Here is a 451-nt window from a genome sequence, read left to right as displayed (position 1 = left end):
TTTCAACTTAAAGAATCCAAAGCAAAGCAAACTAGCGTATCGTGAGTGTCGGGCAGAAAGCTTGTGCAATGCCGTCACTTTCCAGGATATGGAAAAATATTAGAGATGTTACCGATCAATCGGCAATGGATCGGATCGGGCCGATCAAAGCGTGATCGGCGATAATCGGTTGTTTAGATCAAAAGGTAAATTCACCGATCCGATCCGATCGGTGCATCCGATCAACCAGCCGTTCAGTATGCCCACTTGAGGCCATTTTGGGGTATTGATTTCCACAGTGCTGAAGGAATAATTAGTTACTGCTATGATAATAAATACATAGTAATGCTGGTAAATAACTATAAGGCAAATATATAAATGAATTCATGAGTGAATTAATTAATTAAAGTTAAAACATTAACATTCAGAAAATATAAATAATATATAAATAATAACTTGATCGGATCGGTGA

The sequence above is a fragment of the Nannobrachium achirus genome (assembly GCF_963921795.1).
Source record: "Nannobrachium achirus genome assembly, chromosome: 15".
Classification (NCBI taxonomy): Eukaryota; Metazoa; Chordata; class Actinopteri; order Myctophiformes; family Myctophidae; genus Nannobrachium; species Nannobrachium achirus.
Note: the sequence above shows the minus strand (reverse complement) of the source record.